The sequence below is a fragment of the Furipterus horrens genome, unplaced genomic scaffold, assembly GCF_987537825.1.
Source record: "Furipterus horrens unplaced genomic scaffold, mFurHor1.1.pri manual_scaffold_6, whole genome shotgun sequence".
NCBI classification, from domain to species: domain Eukaryota; kingdom Metazoa; phylum Chordata; class Mammalia; order Chiroptera; family Furipteridae; genus Furipterus; species Furipterus horrens.
Genome location: NW_028327176.1, coordinates 28776298 through 28788805, shown reverse-complemented (window position 1 = coordinate 28788805; position 12508 = coordinate 28776298). Strand labels below are relative to the sequence as shown.

Here is a 12508-nt window from a genome sequence, read left to right as displayed (position 1 = left end):
ACAATTGATGACAGTTGAGCTGCAGATCTCTCTTTCATATGTAACAAAACTTGCCTCAGTCCTTTGGTGGTGGACACCACCAATGGGTATTTTAACAACAACTTTTCTCTGGCAGCATAAAGCCCAAAGGGCTGCCTGTGATACGTGAGGTTTGCAGGTGGAGTGACAGAAGATGGAATGGCTTGAGGAGTTAGTGTCCTGGAGAAGTTGGCATCTAAGCTGAGAGCTGATAATTCAGAGAAGAGATACAAGGCCAAAAAGGGGGTAGGGTACAGAGAAGAAATTCTGCTTACTCAGAGACACAGGGTAGGTGCCCCGTGGGCTCCACACTCAGCTTCCCCAGGAACAACCCTTCACCTCTAGATGCTTTGCAAAATCAAGCCTCTAACATTTTCCAGGTGCCACCATTTTCCAATAAGCAATCAAGAAACACTTATTGAGATGAATTTCTCCTAGGCCAATGCCACTCCTAAAGTGTGTCTTTCACGTTCACTTGACACTGTCACCCTCAACAATGAGCACCTCCTCTATTTCCCTGAACTTTTAATTAGCATTGCATCTCCGGAGATGGGGGTTGGCTCCTTTGTGCCACCTACCTGGAGCTTTCTTTGATCTTTCTGCCTCCTGTCATTATCCCTCCTGAGCATGAGGATACAAGGACAGCCCTCTTCCTCACTCCCAAGGGCTTCCGTCCCAGGCCTTTAAGAGAACTGCTACCCTGCTTAGCAACCTGGACTCCTGTGAGCCTTTACATCTGGCCCCACCCAGAAGGAGCCCCACCTGTATTACCGGACAGCTTGCCTTGGCTTAGAAGAGGCTCAGTCAATGTCCTCCCCCAATGGCCCCCTTCTCTCATACCTCTGGGCCTTTGCACGCACTGTTCTCCCTGCCTGGAACATAACCTAGAGCTCACTTCCCATGTATTCAATAAATATTTATTAAGCATCTACTCTATGGGAGGTACTGTGTGAGTTCTAGCATATAGTAGTGAACAAAATTTTTTTAAAAAAGCAAAAACAAACAAACAAACTCTGATCTCACCAAGTTTGTAGCTGTTTTAGGTGAAAGTTGCATTCCAGGGAAACTTTTCTGACCTCTCAAGCCATGGTGCTGTCCCTCATATGTAACCCCCGAGACCCTGTCCTCCCCACTGGGGCACCAGACTCCATGGGTGGACCTGTGGGGCAGCCCTCTCTCACCCGGGATGGACCATCCTTCTCACATATTGGCCCAGCTGGAAGCTCTTCCCGGGCGCCTCGCTGCCCAGGAGATAAGTTCAAGTCACAGAATTATTTGGTATATTGAATGAGATAATTGGTTGCCGACTGTCCAGCACAGGGCCTGGGGCAAAGGAGATGAATACATTTGCATTCATTGGAGTGTAGTGATTACAAGCAAGGACTATGAGGTCAGACAGGGTTTACATTCAATGTATCACTTACTAACTCTGTGAGTTGGAGCAACGTACTTAGTCTCTCTGTAACTCAGTTTCCCCATCTATAAAATGGGGACTAATGATGATAACAGCTAAAATATTTTGAAGAAGTAGAACATGATTTCTAAGGGCTTTGCATACATCACCTCTCCAAACAGCACAGGATTTTACAGGGTTTTTTTAGATTTTAACCACTTTAGAGCTAGGTTAACACATGCACCAAAAATCGTACAGTTGGCAATGGTGAGTGAGGCTGCCTATTACCATAGCATGAGCATTTGACCCCTTCCCTCACCCCAGGCTTCCTAGCGGTTTCTGCCTCAGTGGGTTATAGAAATTAAGTTAAATGATATGTATGAAGCACTTGGCAGGGTGTTTGGCAGATGGAAAGTGATTCATAAATGTTAGTGATGCTCACTACTATTATTGCTATTACCATGAATTAGCTGAATAGCAAAATGATTCCATACATAAGACTTAATTAAGAGAGTAAAGCCTTTTGTTTTCTCCAATCAGATTAGCAGAAAGAGCAGCTAGCTCCCTGTCAGAGAACTCAATGAAGGGCAATTAATTTTTCCCACAAATGTTTCAATGGTGGCCTGAGTTGTATAAAGCGTAATAGTGGACACAGCAGATACTCGGGATACATTATTACCCAACAAATGGGCTCCCATGCCTTATAACCCAGGCTGACCTCTTGGCGAGGATATTGGTGCATCCACAGGTTTTCCCTGAGCACCTCCTGTGTGTCCAGGTGCTGGAGAGAGCAGGGAGAGGAGGGTGAACAGGTGCGAACGTAGTGCTCGCAGACAGTCCAGCTCTCAGGGGCACTGTGAGATGTTAAATAATGCTGCCTGCCATACCAGCAGCTCCAAGATAACCACCAACGCAGTAAGAGCTGTGAACACAAGGAAAAGGAGACCACATGGGCTGGAAGGCTGATTGGAGAAAGAGAACCTGACAGCAGGTAGAATCTGGATAGGTAACGAGGAATATGAATAGGAAGGTCATTCCAGAAAGGGAAAATGAAATTAGCAAAGATCTGGAACCAAAATACACCCCAAGGCTTATGTTGAGGATAGTAGGAAGGTAGATGTGACAGGAGTGGGGGTGGGGAGGTAGGGTTGAATAGGGAACAGGGAAAGTCAGTGGCTTCTAACGCAGCCGGAAGCAACAGGGAGCTAGAAGATCTGATTGACCAAAAGGTGCCAGTCACCCCATGAAGCTGCATGCCAGCTAAGAGCATGGTGCCTGGCCCGCAGCAGGTGCTCACCAGCCGTGTTATCAAAGTGGAGCTTCAGTCAGATTACTGTGCCAGGCAGGTGTTAAGACAGGGCCAGGAGTGGGGGTTCCCATTTCAGAGTCCACTGCCCCCTGGAAGTTACAGGAACCTAGAGATTGGAAGATGGCAGATAGATTTTAACCACAGTTCAGTCCAGACAATAACTCATACCACATCTCTGGCACCAATGGCCACACTTAGTAGATGGTGGGTACTGGTGTGCATTGGTCCTTGAAGGAATAAAGAGAATTCTCAGGACACTTGTGTCCCCATGCCACCCTAGCCATCTCCCACCACCACTAGGAACAAGCTCAGGATGTGGTCACGGTCTCTGTTTCAGTAAGTTCCTTGTGTCTGAGGTGGCTACAGACAGGCAGCATTTCTTCAAGATTAATTGCTCCCCAGAGCAACTTCTAGATCTTCGCTGTCCAATACAGTAGTCAGTACAATTGGCTACTGAGCACTTGACATGTGACCAGTGCATCTGATAATTTGAATATTTATTGCATTTTAATTAATTTTAATTTAAAAACTGATAGTGGATTCAGTTATGGGAAAGCTGAATCAAGTTGTTTGGAACAATCTGGGTATGTGGAGCTACTTTTCAGCTGTCAGTATGATGAAATTTAATACAATCAGGTATTTCAGATGAAAGTCTAGCACCTGAATTGAGATATGCTTGGTATAAGTGTAAAATATACATTAGATTTCAAGGATTAAGAAACAAAAATACATACATATATACATATATCACAATTTTAAGATATTCAATACATGTTGAAAGGAATATTTTAGATGTATTGGATTAAATGACCTATGTTAGTAAAATTAATTTTTATTTTTCAGTGGGGATTCTAGAAATTTTTAAATTTCATGTGTTTTGCATTATATTTCTGTTGAACAGTGGTAGCCTAGACCCTCCTTTCTTCCAAAACAAATTAAAAGGAGAGGGTGGCAGTGGGTTTTGGAAAGAAGAGGAAGGAGCTCTAGGAGAAGGAAAAAAGCTGACAACCTCTAGCAAAAACCTGATGTTGACCTTTATTCAGCTATAAACACAGCTAGTTCGTACTGTGTGCCAAGCACTGTTGCATGAGCTTAATCATTACAACAATCCTGTGAAGAAAGAACTTTATTATCCCTGCTTCACAGATGAGGAAGCTGAGGGCACAGAGAGGTTAAGTTACTTGCCCAAGGTCACTCAGCTGGCAAGTGGCAAATTCAGGGTTTTCAGTCCCATCTGTCTCTAGGGCCTGAGCTCTAAACTCCCAAGACAAGCTGCTTCTAATTTTAGATTCTTGCTATCAATCCAGTCCTCCTGTGTATCAGTGTCAGATTGAATTCCACTCTCCCCACTTCTAAATATTCATGACTTCACTTCCCTCCACCACATCTCTTGTGCATCTCACATTCCTCACGCATCTCACATTCCTCACCTCAGCAGCTGACTCGGTCCCCAAGTTCTGCTGGCCAGCCCACCCCCCAAACCTGCCTGGCCTGGCCCTGGCAGAGGCATGGTGCTTACATCACCCAGGGAGGAACCTTCTGAATAGAGGCAATAGGACTTTTTCAGAACCCCTCAAAATGAAATGTGATTTTCAAAAAATATACAGCCACACAAGTACCATTTTGGTTGGATGTGGGGGTGTAAGGGAAGATCAGAGGAACAGTGGAGAGATATTCTTTCCCTCACAGAGTGTTACAGACTCAAGGGTGGTGACCTTGTCCATTTAACAAATAAGGAAGCAGAGGCTGGGACAAGTGAGCGAGGAGGACTTGCTGGGCTCTGTGCAATGGCGTGGGGGCTCCAGATGAGAAACTGGGTGCAGTAATTGGGGGAAATGGAGACGATGCTGGGGACACAACTCTTACAGGCTTATCACTTGTCGGGAAAAAGCAGTCACCAGTCTCTGCTCACCCAAATATCTGTCCCTAGGCACCTGGACACCACTGCCTCTCACGAGGGCCCCACACCCAAGTATTGTCACCTGTGTCCCCAGAGAATAAAGCAGGCACACATGATACCCCCTCAGTGGGACAGTCAGATAAGGCCAAGGGATTGCTTACCAGTGGGTAATTTGTGAAAACGCCTAACTGGATGGGTGAGAGGCTGGCTGGGGCCCCTTCTTTCTCAGGTTCTCCTTCCCCGGCCAAGGGCAGAGGAGGGCGCTGCGTGACAGGCACACCCCAGTGTGACCAAGTCTCCATAAAGGGGCAGGGGTGAGAGGTCGGGTTCAGACAGACCCTTGAAACAACACTCAACCTGGTTAGAACCAGCTCAGTCCTTCAACAGGGAAGGTTTCAATTTGGGGAAATTGGGCCAGACAAGCTCTAGCTTGGTCAGAAGAGTGGCTTGGAGCAGATCTAGAGCAGTTACTGGTTGCTTTCCAAGTATTCCTGAGTGCTGAACCACGAGGTCATGAAGTCTTTGTTCACCCAGGAACAGCTAGCAGTGACCATCAAGGGGACAACAGATATAATGGCCAGATGAACTTTCTAGCTAGTCGTCAGTGGAGCCAGGCACCAAGGAGTAAGGGTTGAAAAAGAAATTCAATTGAACAAACATGGATTGAGCACACGCTGTGTGCCAAACTCTATAGCTGGGAGCAAGATGCTCCATTACACAAGGCAAAGCCTGGGACACACTATTATAAAAGGCACAATGCAGGGAAGGAAAGCCTATGACTGAGGTACCCAAGTGCTGAGGTGGCCACATGAGCTGGGACTTGAGGAACAGAGAAGATTGTTCTAACACATGGAGTTGGGAAGGGCATTCCAGACAGATGGAACTGCAAAGCAAAGGCAGAGAGTGGGGCATTCCTGGAGGATGTGCAGAGAATAGTTGGCAGAAATGAATGGGAGACAGAGCTGGACCGGGGAGGTGGAAAGAAACCTCTGTTTCTTAGTAAAGTTTGGGAATGTGGACCATCAAAGGTTCAGAGGCAGGGAGCCATGTGTTTAAGAAGGTGGCCAGTGACCATGTGAAGAAAGGCAGGTGGGGGCAGGGAAGGAATGAAAGAAGGGGGACAATGTCCCCACCGACTTTCATAGTCATTACGCCTCGGTCAGTAGCCACACTGGATTAAGCATTAGATTGTAAAATGGCAAGGTGTGTTCTGTGATGTTCCCTGTGTGAGACCTCTGAAAGGGTCAGGATTTTGACAAGCTGGGGAACCTGGGCAGGGTGCAGGGGCTCCGACAGGAAAGCTAGGATGGGCTCCATCCTGCAACGGGTCCCAAGTGTTCTGCCAGGAGGACGGCAGCAGGCGACCACTGGCACTGACCGTTCCCACCCATTGCTTCTCTTCCAACATAATCAAGCTCCCCCTCAATCCCACCCTACCTGCCTCTGCTGGTTCTGACAACAAAGTTTTACCAGGTGAAGCCCAAATAGGACCTATTTCATATGGGAACCCAAAACAAAGCCACATGTGACCCGAGTAAACAAATGACACAAGGTACTCAGCTGGTTTCATAATATTCCTCAAGGGCAAAACCGTTTATTCTAAAGAAAGAATCGAAGATTTCATGGCTTTATTTTATTTATTATGTACTTATTTTAGGAAACCAAAGGCGAGCTAAATGCTGTCTTCCCTCAACTCTTTGATCGGTTGCTTTAGGAATACTAAAGCATTTTTTAAATTCTTGAAGGAGAAAAGAATAATTCTACAGTTTGGTTGAATTAAAACTTCCCTAAGAGGGTCACTTTCTTCCTGTCCCCTCTCTCCACTCTCTGGGGCCAGCCACAGGCCATGGAGAGGAACTTGAAGCATTTGGGCATCTTCCCCTTCTCCACCAGCGGCCAGGGTCCCCTTGCCCCCCTTTCCGTTGTTCGTTCACCGTGAATGGCAGATTCCTCTGTCCGGGGTCAGGTTTCCAATCACCATAGAAACAAACTCGAGGCAGTTTCATTAATCATTTAGAGCACGAGAAGTCTAGGTCAGTCTGATTGCAGCATATAGGGTATCATCTCCCGGCCACATGGGACTCAGTCGATTTGAATTAAAAAAGATTAAGCTGCCCTGGGCTGCCTGGCCCCATCAGTTTAAGTTCTCATGTAACAGTGGTCTCTGGAGCCATATGGATTAGTGAGTGAAGCTATGCATTTATGTGGCAGGATTCAGTGAAACATTAGATGACTGCAGGTGTCTGAGGGGAAGAGGACAGGGATCGCATACAGTTTTTTTTTTTTTTTTTTATACTTGTTGCTGTTCTTTTGAAACTGGAAACAATAACTCAATTTTATTTCTCCAGTGACAGTTACCACTCTTGCTGACCATGAAATGGAACATTTGTTAGCCGGGGTTTATGGTTCACGACGGAATGGTCTTCGAGGAATGGGGGACGGGCCGTGTCCCAAGCCTGCTCTGGGGTGGCGGGTGAGAATGCTGACATCTTTTTCTTCTTGCTTTCCTATGGAGTGGTAAGAAATGCATCGAATAAATATTGATGACATTTTTGTTTTGCTCAAATCAAGATTTATGGGCCCCAGGAAATTGACTTAGAGGCAGCTACAAATCAATGTGACTCTGAAAGAGTTGTATGGGGATCCCGCAAAACCAACGCCCCCCTTCCAAAGTACCTACCTTATTTATGGGCCTCTCCGGGACTTCAAAGAAGTTCAGTAACTTAGGCCGGACTGTTTTATTGCTTCATGAAGCTAAGATGTTTCGGGGAAGATGCAGGTTACAGTGTGTGAGAAGCCTCTGAGGTGGTGGGCAAAAGCTTTCTGCATATTGAACCATTGATCTAAAGCTTGTTACACTCTGGCTTCCAACAGAATCACTCCTAAATCTTGCCAGAGGATCGGGCACTGTCTGCGGTCCCAGGTGCTAAGCCCAAGATAGAAAGAATTTTGCACTCTCTTCTCCCCACCCCCTTTCTTGAGCCAACCACCTGGGACTAGCCAGGAGGTCACTGGACCTGTGGCTATCAGCTATAGAGTTCTATGCAGTGTTTCCATGGGCCTGCCCTTCTCTACCTGATGTTTTGTTTCTCTCTTCCTGTGACAGGGACAGTCTTGAGTGCTTTTCTGAGAATGCCCAAAGGCAAGGACCAATCTGAAGTCTATATCTGGTTCCTCTGCCCTCATTTAGTAGGAGCAGCTTGGGGTGGTAGACTAGGCCAGGGGTCAGAAAAACCCAGGTTCTCAATACACCCATGCTACCGCCACCTCGCTGTGTCACCTTGGACAGGTCATACTGACATCTGTGCCTCTTTTTCCTCGTCTCTGAGATGAGAAATGTGAATGTCTGTCTCCAGTCCTATGGTTCTAAAATCCCTTCCCACTTACTGAGCACCTGATGGTTCCCACTAGGGAGAAAATCTGGCTCCAGCCTCCAGGGCGCTGCGATGGGTAGGAAGAGCAGAGGAAGTGTGAGCACAGGTCTTCTGATCCAGCCTGGGTTGGCCTTTCCTTCCTGTTAAAGCGATGACAGACAGGACTCACAGGGCAGCACTCAGGCAGTCACTCTCTCCTGTCACCGTCGCCAACATGGGTGGTGGCCTTGGCTCTCCGAACAGCCTGCAACTCTGCTGGGGCCAGAGTCTGTCTTCAGAATCCCATTCCAGCCGGCAGAGGGCTGAGCCCCCGGTAGACCTTGTCAGCAAAGCACTACTTTAATTGACTAGATACAGTTCAGCCAAAGTACTATTAACTGTCAAAGTTTGTCCTGAGAGAAGAAAGAACACAGTACACAGGAAACCTGGAGGTAAAGTTTCCAGAAGAGGGTACCAGCAGGGACCCTAAAGAGGCAAAGTAGCGGGTTGATTTAATATGTGGATGAGGGTGCCTGAATGGTGGGCATTTCTTTCTAGTTGTGACTCTGAGCAAACAATTTAAGTGCAAAAGCCCAACTGCTGGAGTCAGATGTCCTGGTACTAGTCCTGTGTCTCTGTCACTTGCTGCTTGGGGCAAGCTTCATCAAGTGCCTTTATCTGGAACTCGAATTCCTCCAGAGTACTGCTTCAAGAAGGAAGTACTTACACCTGCAGCCACTGGGGGCGCTGCCAGCAGGGAACGCTCAGCTCCATGCCTTCTCAGGGACTGTTCTCATTGAAGAGAGTGATATGCTCAATGTCAGCTCCCCTTCCTGGGGCAGCCTGTGTTCAATGAGTGAGTGAGCAGCATTAGGGTCTAAAGGCCTGTCCCCCCACTGCCAGCTTGGAACAGCTCTGCAGGGCCATCCCAGCTCCAGAGTTCCCTGGGGAGCCAGCTGAGACTTTCATTGGAACTGCATCACAGCCCGACTTCCCTCTGTCCAACCCTGCTTCCATCCCCTCCTTTCTTCCACAGGAATTGCCCCCAAAGCACTCTCTGATGCATGTCCTGCCCAATCATTGGTACTTTCCATCTCAGAATGTGTATCCCAGGAAACCTAACCTATGACATCGCACAGCTCTCTGAGCCAAATTTCCTCACCTATAACACTGACGCAATGACAGTATCCTGCCCACAGGGCTGTGCTGCAGAGTAAATGAGATGATCCATACAGAGCTTCTATATGCCCGTGGACTGGCTATGTAACTCCCAAATGATACAAGCTCCTTATTTTGCAGATGAATTTGACTTGATCTTGAAATGAAATATGAGTCCATGGAGGAGAAATGTATGAAATGGTAGAGATGCTAGTTCTTCCTAAATATTACCCTCTCCTTCTTCAATGATGATAGAACCCCAAGTTTTAGCTGGGCACATGACCATCCAGAATAAAAACCACATTTTCAGTTCCTCCAGAAGATAGATGTGCCCATGTGATTAAGTTCTGACCAATGGAATATATAAAAGGGGGGCATATGCAACTTTTAGAGGGTGTCTTTAAAGACGGGAAGCCTGCCCACTCTCTTTCATTCCTTTTTGCTGAAATGTGGATGTATGAAGGAGCTCCAGCAACTATTTTAAGCCACAAAGTGACCTTGGAAATGGCAACCACACACAGCAGAACAAGAAAATGGAAAGACCCTAAGTCGCCTACACCAGCCCTGGAATGCTTGCAGACTATTACATGGGAGAAAAACATATGACTGTTGCCTTGGGTTTTCTGTTGCCTGTATCCAAATCTAATCCTAATCAACACAGAGGGACTTTCAGCTGGGTAAAGAGACCATGAGCAAAGACTCAAAGGCACAAATGGGTATGGAGCAGTCACAGGGCAATAAATAGATTAGCCAGTCAATGATAAGATGAATAATACTTCATGTTCATATTGCGCTTTGCAGTTTATAAAGCACTTACAAGTTCTTTGCCAGGCCATCTTTCTAACTTTGTAAGCTAAGGGACATTTATCATCTCCATTTCACAGTTGAAGGAACTGAGGCTCAGAGAGAGAAATGATTTTCCCAACCTCACGAAAACTACAAAGCAGCAGAGTCAAAGCCAGAATCCATGGCTTTTGAGGCCAAAGGCTGGGTTTCCCCCATTGCCTTGGACAGTCCACTCAAATCAATGTAGTTAACAATGCTCTTGCCTAAAACTTGGATCTGGCACATTTACGGTGCTTCATACCTGGTTTCAACTGCTTTCAAGACTCTTGCATTCTTTCACTTTCTTTACTCACATTAATTGACCACCTACAATGTAATAAACACCATGCCTTATCATGCCAGGTGCTTTTACATGCACTGCTCTCTGTTCCCACTCAAATTAGCTCTTTATCCTACATCTCCAGTTTCTGTTCTCTATCAGGCCTCTGCCTTCACAAAGCCTTCTCTGGGGGCCACAAGAATGAGCCATTCACTCACTCATGGGCCTCTGTCGCCTCTTGAGGCAGCTCCTGGATGGACGCACGTAATGAACCATTTAACCGGATCTGGGCCAACCCCAGAGAGAAGGATTCTGAGAGTGGGTTCTGAAGAAGTCTGCTGGTTTTAGGCCAGGACAAAGGTATTCTGGGCTTGAACTGTGAAACTGTACTATTTTCCTAGGGCTACTTAACAAATGACTATAAACTAATTGGATGGCTTAAAACAATAGAAATTTGATTTCTGACAGTTCAGGAAGGTAGAAGTCTAAAATCAAGGTATTGGCAGGGCTGGTTCCCCCTGGGTGTTCTGAGTGAGAATCTGCTGCATGTCATTCCCCCCAATATTTGTTGCATTCTTTGGTTTGCAGAGATGTTACTCCAATCTCTGCCTCGGTCTTCACATGACATTCTCCCTGTGCCTCTATCTGGGTCTAAATCTTCTTATAAGGACCCTGGCGATTGAGGGCAAATATTTTCATGGCACACATAAACTAATTACTAAAATTCTTCAGCACACCAAATATATATACACACACACATGCACGCGCGCGTGCGCACGCACACACACACACACACACAGATATGTGTTTTTTGCCAATCTGACAAAAAGGGGTATAATTTTGATTGATTTACCAAAAGGAAAAAAAAAATTTCCTATCCTTTTTGCTCCAAAGTGACTTTTATATAAGGATTTTTTTTTTAAATCTGGTACCAAGAATTAACCAATTAGATGCAACCTTATTATGCAATGTGACCAATAAGATGCAACTTATTATGTGATGTATATAGTGATGGTTCAAGACAGAGTGTTCACTCTAGATGGCTATTGTTATGTTGACTACTGTCATTTTTTTATTTGACAGTCTAAGGAGTCAGTGCCCCTGACTAAAATAGTCAAGTACTGCACGTTTTAAAACTTCTCGTGGCACACCAGTGGGCAGCGGCAGCGCACTGGCACACCAATTGAAAATCGCTGGATTAGGGCTCACCCTAATTGAGTACGATCTCACCTCAACTTTTTTTCATCTGCATAGACTTTTTTTCAAACAAGGTTACATTCAAAGGTACCAAGTGTTAAGACTGCAATATTTCTTTTTGAGAGATGCAATTTGACCCACAACAAAATTCAACCCTAGGCCCTGGAACCAAAGAGACTAGTTTCTAACCCACTTCAGCCTCACCACGGGTGAGACCGTGGGCTACTGAGACAATGCTCTGAACCTCAGATTCCTTTGTGAAAAAGAATAACATTGAGTAGGAGAGAAATCGAGAGGTTTAAATGAGAAAACAAAACCAAGAACAACATAAAACACCCAGCTCATTGCTTTTCCCTCCCTTCTCCAGGTGGAAACAAGAAATAGTGGGAGAATGAAGAAGAGCTAAAGATACTTCATGTCATTGAAAAGACATAAGATGGCAGCTCTAGCCTTGGTCAGCAAGATTAGAGTGATGGTCAAGAATTAGAACGAGCCCCATGGAGTACATCAGAAGGACCATTTAGAAAAGAGTGGCTGCCTCTCTGGGTTCCGACCTAGTTTGCAGCAATGTAACTAAATGCACCACGGAGCTCATAATCGTTGGCAACTGTGGGACCCGTTATGGCACCTCCCTCAGGATAATGGTGAAGAAAACTGAGATCAGCCCACACACCAAGTACACTTTCTCCTTCTGTGACAAAACCAGGATGAAGAGACAAGTTATGGGGATCTAGTACTGTGGATCCTGCAAGAAGACAGTCGCTGGTGGTGCCCGGACCTCCCACACCACTTCCACTGTCCCAGTCCAGCTGCCATCAGTCGACTGAAGGAACTGAAAGACCAGTAGGAGCTCCACAATTTGAAACATTGCTAGCCTATAATAAATGGGTTAATTTATGTTAAATAAATAAATAGGGAGGCTGAGCTGCCTGAAATACAGTGTGCAATCTGGAACTAACTGGTTTCCAGCAGCTAGAGCTGGTCAGTGAGTTCAAAGGAGGCACTGACAAAGTCTGTGGGGCCCACCAAGAAGTAAACACTTCCTCCTGGGTCCAAAGCTCCTAAGGAAAGGAGG

General features: G+C 46.1%; 1 pseudogene; it reads left to right on the top strand.

Moving 5' to 3' along the window:
• The first annotated feature begins 8208 nt into the window (after positions 1-8208).
• LOC150005901 (large ribosomal subunit protein eL43 pseudogene) lies at positions 8209-12280 on the top strand (annotated as a pseudogene).
• The last annotated feature ends 228 nt before the right edge of the window (positions 12281-12508 follow it).